Raw genomic sequence first — 17,030 nt, forward strand, 5'->3', positions numbered from 1 at the left:
ATATATATGTATGTATATATGTATATATATGTATGTATATATGTATATATATGTATGTATATATGTATGTATATATATGTGTATATATATATAAAGGAAAAATGTAACATCTCAATTTTGGAAATCGATAACATATTAAAAATATTACTGTACTATACTCAAAAAGTTATAAAATAGATGGAAAAGAAAAAGATAACATCTCACAGTTTCAGGGATGAGATATAGGTACACCGGTTTTCTGCAAAGGAAGGAAGGATTAAGAGAATAGGCTTGCTAATGTGTGGGGACTCATATGGGATTCTGGAAAGGTGTCCTTTCAGTATGGGGTGGTCGCTCTGGTGTTCCAGGAGCACATGGCTGTGTCTGGTCATTGAACGTTCCCAGGGCTTGTGGGTCATTTGGACAGCAGCCAGGACAGCAGCCAGCAGATGGGCAGCTAATAGCCTTCCTTCTCCAGTGGCCCAGTGCTAGGGGCCCTTACCCACACCTGAGTCTCCCACCAGCTGTAGAGAAGGCAGGTCAGCCCATTGCACTGTGGACTTCAGTTTGGGTCAGAGACAAGGACAGGCTCAACAGAAGGTCAAAGTGACCACTGACTTGGCTAAGAGGTTCTCTGTGTTCTCATCTGTAAAAACATGACTCAAGAAAGGAACTGCTAAGCCAATCATCTAGAACACTAAAAATAGAATTATCTACTGAGTCCTAAGCCGGAGCCAGGTCCTGGGCAAGTGTGCTTTATATCCAAAACACAGTGTCCCTAGGCTGAGGGAAGTGATGGATCCCATTAACATAGATTTCAGTGAGTTGGGGATCACAGGCTTATGCAGTGGTTGAGCTCCTCCCCACTCCGGGTGACCCCAGGGGTAGGAGTAGGGGGCCCACCCATGTCAGGAACAGTTCCAGTTTCCCTGATGAGGAGGCAATATGGCGTCATGGCTAAAAGTAGCGACTCTGGCTACTGGATTCAAATCCCAGCTCTACTCTCTGTAACATTGGGAGAAGTTCCTTAATTTCTCTTTGCCTCTATTTCCCATCTGTACAATGGGGATAGTAAAAGTACTAGTGGTTATTGTCACAGGGTTGTTGTGACCATTAGAAATGATAATGTGTGTAAAGTGTTTGGCAAAGTACCTGGAACTAAATGCTCTATAATTTCTAGCTATTACAGTAATTAAGGGTCACTCCCACCCACATACCATCCATGTTCCCCTCCTCTCAGCATGTGCGCGTGCACACACACACACACACACAAATGTCCCCAAACCCCATGAGAAGGCTGATCCGCCAGGCACAGCCATCTCCCACAGAGCACTCTGGGATCCAGGGCACAAATTGCAGCACTAGGGCAAAAGAGGCCCTCCCGGGCCTCAACTGCTGTTCTGGTACCTACAATCTCACAAAACTCTCCACACACATAGGAACTTCAGGGTTTGTGCTCAGTCTGTCTCTCTCTCTTTCATTTCTACTGAATTTCAACCGAGTCCTTCTTTCATGTGACACCTCTGAGCGGCTCTCATGGCTCCTTGGTGTGAATTAGAAAAGATACTCATACCACCCAAGCAAATGCAACCCTGTGGCCAGACGTCAGCCCACTTGCCCCTTTGGCCAGGCCCTCTTGTACTCCGAACACCTGGACCTTGTGACCTGAATGGCAGAATGGAGCCATGGCCTTGCCTTCATTCTTCTTCTCTTCCTCTCTCCCTCATCAGCACCCTACCTAGAACAACTTCTCCCTTCTCCCTGAGCCCCCTCCTGAAACAACATCAACAAAAAGCCTTAATGTGTATCAGCTCATGCAAATAGATATTTGGGTGGAGTAGGGAATATCGTCCGTCTACACATGAGAATTATCTAGAACGTCAGTTAGGGACCAGCCAGAATGCCCTACTAATACATGATTATCTTATTTAATCCACCAGGCACCCTCATGAGTAACTTTTATTATCTCCATTTTAGAGATGGGGAAACTAAAGGCCAGAGAGGTTAAGTGACCTACCCAATGTCACACAGTATAAGTAATGGGGAATATCAAACCCAGGTAAATTTTACTGTAAAATCTACCCTCATAACCACTAGTCAGGTTTATCATAGCTAATATGATCCAACTTCCCAATGGTTAACACAAGAGCTACTCAAGGCAATCAAATATTAAGATGTAATCAGATATTATCAAAGCAGTTATACAAAGAATACTGTGAAGTAAATAAAAAATGAATCAATATATTTATCAAAAGTTATCAAAGTATAATTATGATGGGTAATCAAATCAATCAAGTATTAATATGCATTAGCATTTTCAACATCTAATTATAGAGCATATAATCAAAATATAATGGTGACAAGGGTAATAACAGTCACTCTTTAAAATTGCTCATCTAAAAATTCAACATTCTTATCCAACTGGAGCCAAATCCAAACTCTAATGAATCTGATGGGCATCACTCAGAATCCTTCCCTGGTCCCACGAGGACCCCTCTAATTAGAGTGCTCATATCATTTATCCTTTACATGTTGAAACTGAAAGAGGACTCTATTAATAATTACATCAGATTGGTCGGTCCAGGCAGACACAAACATATGAACACCTTACCTGTAATAAGCTCTGTTCCCAAAATTTAAAAAAAATGGAACCCAAATTTTAAAAAATAATTACTAAGTCCATATTTTGTGTGGAACCAATGCTAGATATTAGAAATACAATTGGCAGCAAAATATCATTTCAGGCTTCATATTTTCTGTTAGGAAACACAGACAAGTAGATCTTAGAATTTAAGCTACAATGCAATAAACTTCACAAAACAGAATGCTATGGAAGTGCATAGAGAGAGAATTGTTGCAGTTATCTATTGCTGCACAAAATACCATCCCAAAACATAGTGGCTTAAAGCAATAACAATTTTATTGTATCTCATAAATGTTGTGGGTCACAAATTCAGGCAGGGTTCAGCTGGGTGATTTTTGTGTTAACCGTGGCATTAATGGGGGTCACTCAGTGTCATCCATTTTGTGGGTGGGCTGGTCTGGAGAGTACAAGATAACCCAGTTACATGCCTTGCTCCCTGGCAGAGATGGCTGGAATGCTGGATCTAATTGGAATTGTCCCCTGGAGCACCTACATATGGCCTCTCTACCATGGTGGCCTTGGGTATTTGGATTTCTTACACAGCAGCTCAGGGCTCCAAAAGTGAGCATTCCAGCAAATAAGGTGGAAGTTGCATGACCTTTGAGGACCTGGCTTTGGAAGTCACACCATTTCATTTCCACCATACTTTATTGGTTGAAGCAGTCATGAGTACACGTCAAGGAGACGTGACATAGTTTCTACCTCTTTGGAGTGAGTGTCAAATAACTTGCAGCCTTATTGAAAAATTGCCTCAAGAACCAAAGCCAGATTTTGAGGATAGAGGCGGGATTCTATAGCTGAAGGATGACTAGGAATTAGTGCACAGAGCGAGGGGAAAGGATAGGTGGAGTTTTGCAAAGGTTCCCAAGATGAAAGAAGGCATGGATTGTTTAGGAAAGTGAAAGTGGTGAAGCAGGGCATGTAAGGAGAATGGAGAAAGGATTTGCACCGAACAAATGCGTGAGATGATGATATCAAATTCAAAATCTGGCGATGTTTGAGTTCAGGAAGTGGCACATAAAAGATGTTCAATAAATGAGAATGAATGAACAAATGAATGAAAGAAGAATAAACAGAGTGAAAAGAGAAGATGGTCTAACATAATGCTTTCAGACTTCTTTTTTTTTTTTTTTTTTGGAGATGGAGTCTCACTCTGCACTCGCCACCCAGGCTGTAGTGCAGTGGCGCAATCTTGGCTCACTGCAATCTCCGCCTCCTGGGTTCAAGCGATTCTCCTGCCTCAGCCTCCCGAGTAGCTGGGATTACAGGTACCCACCACCATGCCCAGCTAATTTTTTTGTATTTTTAGTAGAGATGGGGTTTTTCCATGTTATCCAGGCTGGTCTCGAACTCCTGACATCAATAGATCCACCCTCCTCAGCCTCCCAAAGTGCTGGGATTACAGGCGTGAGCCACTCTGCCTGGCCTGGACTTTCTTTAACAGAAACTTTAGGAAGAAATACCTGTTGTATTTTTTATGTGTATAGTTGTGAAATAGTACATCACAGCCTAATACACAAAAGCACATACACACATTTATATGTGTTAAAGTTTCAAGAAACAATATTAACCTGTATTATGGGTAACACACTGTGACATCCAATCTGCTCTCTTCAATTCTGTTTCATTATTTTCCAAATGCAGGTCATAATCCACGGAATTGGTTCAAGGCTCACCAAGGCTTTGGGACCAGTGAAAGACACTGGTCTAAGAGAAAGAGAAAAGCTTAGAGACATGAGGGTCAAGTCAAGTCTTGATTCCATTCATTGTGATTTGAACAAGACACACTTACCTACTTAGTTCCATAATATGTATTTCACAAAGTTGTTTTGAGATAAACAAAAGGTGCAAAAATGTCACTGAAATCTACAGAGCATAAAGTATAAAAGCGTCCTTTATTTTCTATCTTCCTTTTTTTAATATCCTGCAAATCTGATTTTCTGCAAGCGTCATGATTTTCAAGCAAGAGATGGGGCTGGGGGTCTGCAGGAATTGGATGGGGGGAGAGTGGACAGCTGGTTATTCTCTTCACCTGTCAGGCCAATTCCCCACCCTTCTCTTCTTCTCCCCTTCTCTGTGGATTGCATTACCTAGCCGCTTGATCTTTGGCTTCCATTTTTATTTGACCACTGGGTGGCACCGGCGGGAAATCAAAGGACAGGAAGAAAAGGACATTGGAGTGCTGAGCCCTCTGTTTTCTTCCCGCCTGGCCACATCTTGGCAATGGCTGCATTCTAATACGACCACAGCTCCTGCCTTCCCAATTCTGTAACATCATCCCCCACCTCAGCTTCATCAGGCCTGGGGAAGCAGTAGCCCTACTGTGGCTAAACCTGGAGAGCTTCATACCCCCACTCCTCTCGGTAAATAACCTTGTCACTAAGCCCTTTTCCATTAGACCCTCTGAGAGTGCCAGGTGTCCCCTGTGTGATCTGACTGACTCAAGAGGTCACGTGAAAATGGGCCTAGGACCCTTTGTATTTGTGGACATGGGAACCAAGGGAGAGAATGAAAAGGCTGGGGTGACATCACTGTTGGGCATCCTAGACCTTCGAAATCGTGTTTATCCTTCAGGTCATCCTATACTGACTACGATGTCAAAGCCAAAGTTTAAGTCCTGCTTCTTTCAAAACTGCCAAATCTCTCCCACCTCTGAACTACAACCTAAAATTCCTTTAACCAAAGACCAAGTGTTTAATTGGGTAAACAGACATTAAAAACTTTAAAATATGAACTTTTTCCAGAGGAAACGCATTGAAGTGAACATGTTCTGGTTTCAGTTGGGGTTAAACCTCTCGTCTCGGTGCTTTTGTTCCCTGAATGATCATGACCTTGAGAAGGATGTGTGTGTGTGTGTGTGTGTCAGGGGGGTGGGTGCTGTGGGGCAGGGGATAATAAGAGACACTGTGATGTTGTGATATAATAAGAAATATATATATATATTGGTCTTTCTCTCTTTCCTGGCACACAGCTCCTAAAACCCTTGGAATCTGGGAAGAAATAAGGGTTTATTTGTGTGCTAAGGAGATGACTGATGGCTGGGAGCTCCTGGATTCCTTCGGGATGGGGGCTGGTTGGATGGGAACCAACCATGTGATTAGAGGGCTGGAACTTTCAACCCCATCCCCAGACCTCGGAGGAGGAGACAGTAGCTAAAGGTTGAGATGATCACCAATGGCCAGTGATTTAACCAATCATGCCTAAGTGATGAAGCCTCTATAAAAACCTAAAAGGACAGGATTCTGAGAGTTTACAGGTTGCTGAACATGTGGAGGTGGTGGAGGGTGGTGCATCCAGAGAGGTCATGGGAGAGCTGTGCCCCTACCCCTATAACTTGTCCCATTCATCTCTTCCATCTGGCTGGTCCTGAGATGTATCTGTTGGGGCTCACAAAACAATGCCCCAAAGTATGGCGTTTTGGCATGCTGAGTGCTTTGAACTACAGGGGAATCTCTCTGACCTCCTGATCCCCTGCCTCTCACCCCTCCTTCCCTCCCGAGGTCCTCTTGAAGCACAGGGAGGTGTTTTCTCTGCAATTTTCCATCTCTGACTAAGGGAAGTTCCTTCAGAATGAATGTGGTTGCCGTGAACTGCCTCCCTGATATCTACATTAACCAGAGAAGATTAATTCACACAGCAGGAGACTAGAGGACTCAACTCCCAGGACACCACGCCTGGATAGACTTTTCACCTGTTCTTCTGAGGGCAGCTACCTGAGAGATTTTATCTGCACAATGAGACAATCTTTATTCACAATGCGGTCTCTCCCCTCACCGTCCGATAGTTTTTCACCACCACCCTCCAGGAACCTCCAAGCTTCGATTTCTTTCTGTAGTTCAAACTGCTATTTAAGCTTCAATTATCTCACCCTTTTTTGAATCTCATACTTTGAGATTCTCCCATGCATATGCACGTTATAAATTTGCGTGCCTTTTCTCCTGTTTATTTGTCTATTGTCAGTTGATTTTCATAGATTCAACTTATCAAACCTTCAGAGAATAGAGGAAAATTTAAAACTCCCCTACATGTCCTTTTATAATAAATGAGTAATACTAAGTCAATCACTTTTCTGAGTTCTGTGAGCAGTGGTAGCAAATGATTAAACCTTAGGAGGGGGTCATGGGGATCCCTGATTTATAGCAAGTATGTCAGAAACACAGGTAACAGTCTAGGCACGGTGGCTCGCGTCTGTAATCCCAGCACATTGGGAGGCCGAGGCGGGTGATTCACGAGGTCAGAAGTTTGAGACCAGCCTGGCCAAGAGACCAGCCTGGCCAATATGGTGAAACCCTGTCTCTACTAAAAATACAAAAATTAGCCTGGCGTGGTGGCATGTGCCTGTAATCCCAGCTACTTGGGAGGCTGAGGAAGGATAACTGCTTGAACCAGGAAGGTGGAGGTTACAGTGAGCTGAGATTGTGCCATTGCACTCCAGCCTGGGCAACAGAGCGAAACTCTGTCTCAAAAAAGAAAGAGAGAGAGAGAGAGAGAAAGGAAGGAAGGAAAGAAAGAAAGAAAGAAAGAAAGAAAGAAAGAAAGAAAGAAAGAAAGAAAGAAAGAAGAAAGAAAGAAAGAAGAGAGGAGGGAGGGAGGGGAGGAAGGAAGGAAGACAGGAAAGGAGGGAGGGAGGGAAGGGAGGGAGGGAGGGAAGGAAGGGAGGGAAAGAGGGAAGGAAGGGAGGGAAGGAGGGAAGGAAGGAAGGAGAAAGAAAGAAGAAAGAAAGAAAGAAGAAAGAAAGAAAGAAAGAAAGAAAGAAAGAAAGAAAGAAAGAAAGAAAGAAAGAAAGAAGAAAGAAAGAAAGAAAGAAGAAAGAAAGAAAGAGAAAGAAAAGAAAAGAAAGAAAAAGGGAGGGAGGGGATGAAGGAAGGAAGGAAAGGAGGGAAGGAAGGAAGGAAGGAAGGAAGGAAGGAAGGAAGGAAGGAAGGAAAGAAAGAAGCACAGGTAACAACTAGGACTTGTGTCTGAAGTGAGGGCAGTCTTGTGGGACTGAGCCCCTAACCTGTGGGATCTGACACTATTTCCAGGTGGATAGCATCCTTTCTCTTGGTTCCTTTTTTTTTTTTTGAGCCAGGGTCTTGCTCTGTCACCCAGGCTGGAGTGCACTGGCACCGTCATAGCTCACTGCAGCCTCAAGTCCCCAGGTTCAAGCGATTCTGCCACCTTAGTCTCCCAAGTAGCTGGGACCACAGGTGTACATCATCACACCCGGCTAATTTTTAAAAAATTTTTTGTAGAAACAGGATCTTGCTCTGTTGCCCAGGCTGGTCTTGAACTCCTGGGTTTAAGCAATTCTCCCACCTCATCCTCCCGAAGTGCTGGGATTACAGACATGAGCCACCATGCCCAGCCAATAGCATCAAATTGAGTTACATTGTATGACAATTCAGTCAGTGTCTTCCGCAAAGTGGAGAATTGCATGGTGTAGAGGGAAAGCACATACATTTTGGTGACCAGAATTGCAACAGTATAGGAGAGGAAAAGTTTTTTTTCCCCAGCAAGCATTGAAGACAAAAAGATATCAAAGCAAAGCTAGACTCTGGGAAGACAACCAGACCACGATACAATTCTGCTTCCTACCCAGGTAATCTCTCGTCTGTGAGGATATGGAACTCCAACTTCTTCCTGGACACCTGATGATCCCGTTGTGATGGGCTCAGAGTCTTGAAACACAGAAAGAACTATGAGCTCATCTCATATCCCAATCCAGCAGCATGGAAACCTCAGACTGTAAGGCCCAAGACTGGCACTTGTTCTCTCCCAACCCTTTTCTTTCTCTCTCTCCTTTCTTTTATCCCTTAATTCCTTCTTGCTTCCTTCCAAGATTTATACTATTACCTTTTAGGCAAAACATCCTGAATATGTAAAATAAACTAATTAAAATCAAGTCAATTTCCCAACTGTTATTTGTTAAGCCTATGCAAGATCTCAAGTTTTAGTCATTTGCATACCTACTATGCAATTTTTTCTATTCTGTGGGCCACCAGTATTCTTTTCTCTAAGTCAACTAATTCTTTAACTTAAACCCTATTTAAGCTTCATCCTGGCTGGGTGCAGTGGCTCACGCCTGTGATCCTAGCACTTTGGGAGGCCAAGGCAGGTGGATCATTTGAGCTCACAAGTTCGAGACCAACCTAGCCAACATGATAAAACCTCGTCTTTACTAAAAACACAAACATCAGCCAAGCATGGTGGCATGCACCTGTAATCCCAGCTATTCAGGAGGCTGAGGTGGGAGGATCACTTGAACCTGGGAGGCAGAGGTTGCAGTGAGCCAAGATTGCACCACTGTACTCCAGCCTGGGCAACACAGCAAGTCTCTGTCTAAAAAAAAAAAAAAAAAAGTTAATCCTAAATAAACACATGAATAAAATCACAGATTTGGTTAACTTGTATTTTTTTCTTATTACACATTAAAATAAATATATTAAATATATTTATAAAACATATAATACTGTGAATATATAAAAAGAAAAATATTTGTTGTGTGCTACTTAAAATCACCTCACTTATCACAGATTGTGCATATGCCACTTTAGAATTGTTGCCCAATGAGATATTTTTTAGGAGTACAAGGCACAATCCTTGCTGTCACAGAGCTTTACATCTGGTAAGAGATAAAGGGAGAGGAAGATTTCACAGCAGATGGATACATGGTGAAAAGGCAGACTATAGTTAAATCCCAAAGCGTGTGGCCAAGGCAGGAAAGAAAATGAGAGGTCAGAAAAATAGAGACGCCAGTGGGGGAGAGAAGTGCTGACAGGCCAGGAAGGATGAATCCATGCTAAATGTATTGATTTAGACGTTACATTTAAATCTCCAAAGGCTCCCCAAAGCTACAGGACAAATGGCCACTTGCTCAGCACGTCTGCCCCCTCATGATTGGCCTCTGACCATCCTTGTGGGCTAATCTCCCAGCATGTTCCTGGACAGTCTCTTTTGCAAACTGCTTGTTCTTCCCAAATTCACCATCTTCTCTTTCCACAGTACATCCACTCACATTCCTCCTTTTACCTAGAAAACTCTCCAACACTTCTGCCTTTTTTGGCCAATTTCTTTATTATTATTATTATTATTTTAGCAGAGACAGGGTCTCATGATGTTGCCCAGGCTGACCTCAAACTCCCGCCCTCAAGAGATCTTCCCACCTTGGCGTCCCAGCATGCGGGGATAACAGGAATGAGCCACTGCACCCAGCCCTTATGGCCAATTTCTTTTTTTTGTTGTTTTTGAAATGGAGTTTTGCTCTTGTTGCCCAGGCTGGAGTGCAATGGTGCAATCTTGGCTCACTGCAACCTCCACCTCCTGGGTTCAAGCGATTCTCCTGCCTCAGCCTCCCAAGTAGCTGGGATTACAGGCATGCACCACCATGCCTGGCTAATTTTTGTATTTTTAGTAGCGACAGGGTTTCTCCATATTGGTCAGGCTGGTCTTGAACTCCCGACCTCAGGGGATCCACCTACCTCAGCCTCCCAAAGTGCTGGGATTACAGGTGTGAGCCACCACATCCGACTGGCCAAATTTCTTTTCTTTTCTTTTTTTTTTTTTTTTTTTTTTTTTTTTTTTTTTGTGGAGACAGGGTCTCTGTCACCCAGGCTGGAGTGCAATGGCATGATCTTAGCTCACTGGAGTGTCGACCTCCCGGGCTCAAGCAATCCTCCTGTCTCAGCCACCTGAGTAGTTGGGGCTACAGGCATGCACCACCATGTCTGGCTAATTTTTAAATTTTTTTGGAGAGACAAGGTCTCACTGTGTTGCCCAGGTTGGTCTCTAATTCCTGGGCTCAATCAATCCTTCCACCTCGGCCTTGCAAAGTGCTAGGATTACAGGCATGAGCCACTGTGCCTGGTCCTTTTGGCCAATTTCTTTTAAACTCAGTTGAACCATCCCATTTTCTCTTATGACTGCTTGTCAGATTTCACAGCACTCTTTTGCAAATGAGGAAATGTTGCTTCCTCTGGCTAGTCCAATGGATGGAGAGCCTCAGTACTTGGTGAGCAAATGGCACCTTGTGTAAATAAAAATGCAATGTTTCCCTTAGATGTATGCAGCCCTATGCCAGGGCCCATGAGCTAGGTTTCTGCCCTTCTGGCCTGGCACTGTGTGCAGTGCACACGCACACCCTGTGCAACATAACTGGCAGACCTGCCTTGTCTACACAAACTCAGGCAGAGTTAGCTTCATTCCCTCCTGATGCTTATTGATTTATTCATATTCTACCCGTAAACAGTCAGCAGATTGAAAGGTCTTCATCTATCTATCTCGGAATCTTTGGCAACTAATAGAGGATCTATAAACTGGTGCAGAATAAATATTTGCTAGACAAATAATGATCAATCAGTGAATATATGTTGAAATGGTTCAGAAAGCCGTAGGCACTGGGAAACTTTGCAGAAAGAGAATTAATTCAAACTAGAGTGAATTTAAACTCAGCACCTAACCACATTGCCCAATATACAAATTGTACTAGCTTCTTATATGATGTGGGCAGAAAATACCTCCAAGTGGCCACAGAGTGCAATGAACAATGACAAATCTTCATCTGAACAGAAACATGACCTGCCTCCCTTATCCCAAAGACTAACCACTGCTTAGGGAAGAGATCATGCCTGTCTTGTTCCACACTATACCACTAGAGCCCACTTAATAGTACTTGTTCAACAAATATTGATTGAACAAGTAAGTTAAAGTATACACTCCTTGCCTACCTCGTTTTTAAATATATATTATATATATATATTATATATATATATATATATATATATATATATATGTCGCCCAGGCTGGAGTGCAGTGGCACGATCTCGGCTCACTGCAAGCTCCACACCCCGGGTTCACGCCATTCTCCTGCCTCAGCCTCCCAAGTAGCTGGGACTACAGGCACCCATCACCACGCCCGGCTAATTTTTTGTATTTTTAGTAGAGATGGGGTTTCATTGTGTTAGCCAGGATGGTCTCGATCTCCTGACCTCGTGATCTGCCTGCCTCGGTCTCCCAAAGTGATGGGATTACAGGCGTGAGCCACTGCACCCAGCCATATATTTTTAAATGATGGGTGGAAGGGTGTGGGCTTAGTAGACCCAACACTCCGATAAAAGCACAGTGAACACAATGGTTCAGATGTGCAAAAAAAGGGGAGGGGTATTTTGTCACCCTAACTGTTCACATCACATTCTTAAGTCCCGTTCCTGTTGAAGGTGGAAAAGAAACTCGAAAACGAAAGATAATTCAATTTCTTCTAATTTAAAACAGACCCTTTGGGTCTAACTCAGTCTCCTCTGAGTAAATGTTCACTTGGTTCAGGCTGGGTGCAGTGGCTCATGCCTGTAATCCCAACACTTTGAAAGGCTGAGGCGGGTGGATCGCCTGAGGTCAGGAGCTCGAGACCAGCCTGGCTAACATAGTGAAACTCCGTCTCTACTAAAAATACAAAAAATTAGCTGGGCATGGTGGCAGGCGCCTGTAATCCCAGCTACTTGGGAGGCTGAGGTAGGAGAATTGCTTGAACCTGGTGGGTGGAGGTTGCAGTGAGCCGAGATCGTGCCATTGCACTCCAGCCTGGACAATAAGAGCAAAACTCTGTCTCAAAAAAAAAAAAAGTTCACTTGGTTCAACTATCAAATTCCTTCTCAGGGCTATTTCTCTTCTCCAAAAGGTCCTCGTTGGGTACAAGGGGGTAAAAAAAGCTCATACATCTTCATAATGGCCATGGTCTCTGCAGGTCCCTGATGTGGTGTGGCTGGTCTACTCTTGTCCCTACAGGTCCTGCATGAGTCCTCACTGAGGTATAGCTGGTCCCACCTGGTTATCTTGAGTATGGTGTGGCCCCGACTGCTGCAGACCCATTCTGACCCCAGACTCTTCTTCATCCCTCTACCCCAGCATGTAAGAACTTATGGATACCCTGCACACATTCCCTGGTTTCTCAGGCCCATCACCTGAGTACCTCACTTAGACATTTTCAAACTACCCCTTGAGGGCTCCATGAAGTTCCAGCTCCAGGCTAGATGCAGGGCTACTCTTAAGGGGCTGACAATTTCCCAAGTTATCCCTCAGAAACAAGGGCTAAGCCCTGCCACAGTAGGATGCCACACACCCATCTGTAGTTTATTCACCACCCCTTGCTCCTCTCCTGCTCCCCTGGGGAGCGCCGATTCCTTCCCATGGAATCTGTAGCTTTTCTCGTTCTCTCACTTTTCTCCTATTCCTTCCCTGTCCCCTGCCCCCACAAGGCTGGAAGGGACTTTTCTTAGGGCGTACCCTGAGCGTCTATCTTTGGTTTCTGATAAAACACTCTGTTCAGATCACCAATTCAAATGCATTCCCCTTCTGCTCTTGACGTGTAAAAGAGGCTTTTGTAATTTATAAATCCTTATTTTCTCTTCACAAAGCCTGGATTTCAAGACTATTGTTTCATTATGGAATTCAAAAACCTGTTTTAAAGTCAACTCTGAAGACTGATTCTTTCTTTTTGGAATCCTGCTAAGATGCTTCTGGCTAAATATGAGAAGGCCCTATTCAAGGACATTCATACATTTCAACAAGTAGAATCTCTGTTACATCAGCAAATATGACTGTCCAAACCATAAAACTTTCACAGTCTGCTCCCTCCTGGAGCCCTTGCTGGGAGGGGAAAACTTCAGGTGACCCAAACCCCTGTACAGATAGGATCGAAACAAATCCCTCTCCAGCCAGCCTGGACTCCAGCCTTCACTACTGGCTGGTCAGTGATTAATCAGGGGTTCTCATGAGTATGATCCAAAGATGTGGAGATTAGAGCCAGCTATTGGTAGATACTGGTACCACAATGTCGAGTAGAGTGAGGGCCAAAGTCAGCATCATGGCAAGATAAAGCTATGAGCAGCTACCCTGGAACCAAAACAAAGTGGAGGAAGAGTGGAATGGATGTACAAAGCAAAGCAAAGCCCAAAGGCCACATGGTCTTAGGGAGCAAGACATGGTCTGAATAGCTGTTTAGTAACTTTCCAGGTTCCTTGAGGCCTGGATGTACTTCTTGACTGACTTTAGTTTTCAAGAGATTCCCTTTCATACTTTCAATAAAGCTAGTTGATGAACCCATGTCCCTTCTCAATGATCCCTAACTGAAACACTGGGAAAAGACATGGGCCAGGTGAGTGGGTGAGTAAAGTTTGAATTCAGAATTCAAACACCCAAATCCAGGCAAACTGCTCTCCAGAAGTTCAATAAAATTCATCATACTTTCTTAAGGAGGAAGTGCTACAGGAAAGGGGTCCAGATCCAGACTCCAAAGAGAGGGTTCTTTGATCTCACGCCAGAAAGAATTCAGAGTGAGTGCACAGAGTAAAGTGAAAGCAAGTTTATTAGGAAAGTAAAGGAATAAAAGAATGGTTACTCATAAAGCAGCCCTGAGGGCTACTGGTTGCCCATTTTTATGGTTATTTCTTGATAATATGCTAAACAAGGGGTGGATTATTTAGGTCTCCCATTTTTGGACCATATAGAGTAACTTCCTGACGTTGCTATGGCATTTATAAATTGTGGTGCTGGTGGGAGTATAGCAGTAAGGACAACCAGAGGTCACTCTTGTGGCCATCTTAATTTTGGTGGGATTTGGCCAGCTTCTTTACTGCAACCTGTTTTAACAGCAAGGTCTTTATGACCTGTATCTTGTGCCGACCCTATCTCATCCTGTGACTTAGAATGCCTTAAACGTCTGATAATGCAGCCCAGTAGGTCTCAGCCCCATTTTACCCAGCTCCTATTCAGGATGATGTTGCTCTGGTTCGAACGCCTCTGACAGAAGCACCCAGCTCTCCTGACTACAGAACATGTCAGAAGCCAGCTTCCCAACATCACTAACACAACCTGTTAGACAAAGCTGAGTTTATGCTAAGGGAGAATGCCACCTTGCAAAGGTTTAGCAGTATATCCAAGGTGGGTAACATAGGTGAAAATTTGGGTAAGTATCATGATACTGAGAGACAGGACTAGCTAGATTTCCTAGGCCAACTAAGAATCCCTAAGCCTAACTGGGAAGGTGACTGCATCCACCTTTAAACACGGGCTTGCAACTTAGCCCACACTCGACCAATCAGGTAGTAAAGAGAGCTCACTAAAATGCTAATTAGGCAAAAACAGGAGGTAAAGAAATAGCCAATCATCTATCGCCTGAGAGCACGGTGGGGAGGGACAATGATTGGGATATAAACCCAGGCATTCGGGCTGGCAACGGCAACCCCCTTTGGGTCCCCTCCCATTGTATGGGAGCTCTGTTTTCACTCTATTAAATCTTGCAACTGCACACTCTCTGGTCCGTGTTTGTTACGGCTCGAGCTGAGCTTTCACTCACCATCCACCACTGCTGTTTGCCGCCATCGCAGACCCACCACTGACTTCCACCCCCGCGGATCTGGCAGGGTGTCCACTGTGCTCCTGATCCAGCAAGGCACCCGTTGCTGCTCCCAATCAGGCTAAAGGCTCGCCATTGTTCCTGCATGGCTAAGAGCCCAGGGTTCGTCCTAATGGAGCTGAACACTAGTAGCTGGGTTCCATGGTTCTCTTCCGTGACTCACGGCTCCTAATAGAGCTATAACACTCACCGCACGGCCCAAGGTTCCATTCATTGGAATCCGTGAGGCCAAGAACCCCCAGTTAGAGAACAAGAAGCTTGCCACCATCTTGGAAGCAGCCCGCCACCATCTCGGGAGCTCTAAGAACAGGGACCCCCCAGTAACAATACAACAGTCCAGAATTGGTGGAAACAGCAAGGCAAGAATTTGGAAGCAAAGGATTCAGAGATTTAGAGCACAAATTGTCTGTTGATGCTTTCCACTGAAGAGTTTGGAAGAGTCTTTCGCAAGTTCCTGTAATGAACAATCAATCCATTCGCCTCGATAGGCAGCCTCTGGGAAAATAAAGTCATGCTAATGAAGACAGAAGAGTGGTGCAAAGTTCTGCTAGTGTAGACAGAAAGCTGTGGATTGTATGGCTGGGTGCAGTGGCTCATGCCTCTAATCCCAGCACTTAGGGAGGCCGAGGCAGGCAGATCACTTGAGGTCAGGGGTTCGAGACTAGCCTGGCCAACATGGTGAAACCCCCATCTCTACTAAAAATCACAAAAATTAGCCAGGCCTGGTGGTGCGTGCCTGTAATCCCAGCTGCTCAGGAGGCTGAGGCACGAGAATCGCTTGAACCCGGGAGGCAGAGATTGCAGTTGCAGTGAGCCAGAGCATGCCAGCGCCACTGCACTCCAGCCTGGGCAACAAAGCAAGACTCTGTCTAGAAAAAAGAGAAGAAAAGAAAAGAAGAGAAGAGAAGAGGATTATTAAAAGAAAAACTTTAAACAAATTAAATTTAATAGAGTTTATTTGAGCAAAGGATTCACAAGTCATGCAGTCCTCAGAAGCAGAAGAGTTTAGAAGAGCTCCCCTCTGCAAAGCGGGCACTTTGCAGGGAGTATTTATAGACAGAAAAATGGAAGTGAGAGGTACACAAACGGCTGGATTGGTTACATCCTGGCTTTTGCTTAATTTGGACGTGGCCTTTCAGATGGCAGCCTGTGATTGGCAGAAGCTGGACACCCAGCTATTTGCTACAAAATATACTCTTCATTGGATTTTGATTTGTTTTCATACTAAGTTAGGTTGCAGTTTATTACTTAGTGATACTCAAGGTATGGGAGGTGGTCTTAGGCCAAATTTAGGATAATTTAACAGGTTCCAGGACTCGTGTTCTGCCTGATAAAAGAAAAACTGCAGCTGAATTAAATTTAAAGGAGTTTAATTGAGCAATGAACAATTAGGCTCAGAGACTCCAGCACAGCCACATGTTGGAAGAAGATTTGTGGACGGAAAAAGGAAAGTGATGTACAGAAAATGGAAGTGAGGAACAGAAACAGCCGGATTGGTTACAGCTCAGTGTTTGCCTTATTTGAACAGGTTCAAACAGTTAGCTGCATTTGACTGGCCAAAACTCGGGTGATTGGCACAAGTGTAGGCTCTGGTCTATTTACACTTTCAATTGTTACAGTTCATAATGTACAGAGAAGCCTTTAGACCTAACTTAAAATATGTAAGGAGGCAGCTTTAGACTAAACTTGATTCAATAAGGTCGGGTGTCCGGATGGGCAGTTTGGATTCTCAGGCAGATTAAAAACTTTCTGAACTTCGTTCTCGATGGACTTGAACATTCAGACAGCACTACCAGACATCCTCATGGATGCCTTTCAGCTTCTAAGAACAAACTCTGTGTCTCCAGGGCTAAGGATAGAACAGAATGCTAAGATAACATAAGAAGGGGCACCTCGTTCAGTCTTTAAGAGTCGGGTAAGGCTTCTCAGAGGAAGAAGCACCTATGCTGAGACCTAAATGATGAAAAACATCAGCAAGGCAAGGAGTGTGCAAGTCGGCCCAGAGGCTGTGTTCTAGGC

General features: G+C 44.2%; 1 long non-coding RNA gene across 1 annotated transcript in view; it reads left to right on the plus strand.

Annotated features, from left to right (window-relative positions):
• Window positions 1-8,507, plus strand: part of LOC116456985 (uncharacterized) — a 91,510-nt gene extending 83,003 nt beyond the window's left edge. The window contains exon 2 of the long non-coding RNA XR_004244864.1: window positions 8,205-8,507. This is a non-coding gene — a long non-coding RNA (uncharacterized LOC116456985). The remainder of the gene's footprint in view (window positions 1-8,204) is intronic.
• Window positions 8,508-17,030: the final 8,523 nt, after the last annotated feature.

The sequence above is a fragment of the Hylobates moloch genome, unplaced genomic scaffold (genome assembly GCF_009828535.3).
Source record: "Hylobates moloch isolate HMO894 unplaced genomic scaffold, HMol_V3 SCAFFOLD_17, whole genome shotgun sequence".
NCBI classification, from domain to species: Eukaryota; Metazoa; Chordata; class Mammalia; order Primates; family Hylobatidae; genus Hylobates; species Hylobates moloch.